The sequence below is a fragment of the Penaeus monodon genome, chromosome 15 (genome assembly GCF_015228065.2).
Source record: "Penaeus monodon isolate SGIC_2016 chromosome 15, NSTDA_Pmon_1, whole genome shotgun sequence".
Lineage (NCBI taxonomy): Eukaryota > Metazoa > Arthropoda > Malacostraca > Decapoda > Penaeidae > Penaeus > Penaeus monodon.
Genome location: NC_051400.1, coordinates 24,777,245 through 24,777,525, shown reverse-complemented (window position 1 = coordinate 24,777,525; position 281 = coordinate 24,777,245).

Genomic DNA, 281 nt, shown 5'->3' with positions numbered 1-281 from the left:
AATGACGCTGTTCCCTTGAAGATGACATTGCTGTTCAGCTGCACAAATCTGGCCTCCGTCCTGGACCTCGCCCACGACGGGGACTGGAAATAGTCCCACTAGCTTTCCCTTCTGCTGGCCTCGGGCGGCCTCCTGCGCATCCAACGGGTCCTCGCAGCCCTCCCCCCGGCAGATGACGCCCCCTGCCCCGCGGTGCTTCCGACGCCGCCCAGCGAGGGCGCCCTGGACGAGGCGCCGGCCGAGGAGGACCTGACGAGGCGCCGGCCGAGGAGGACCTGGAC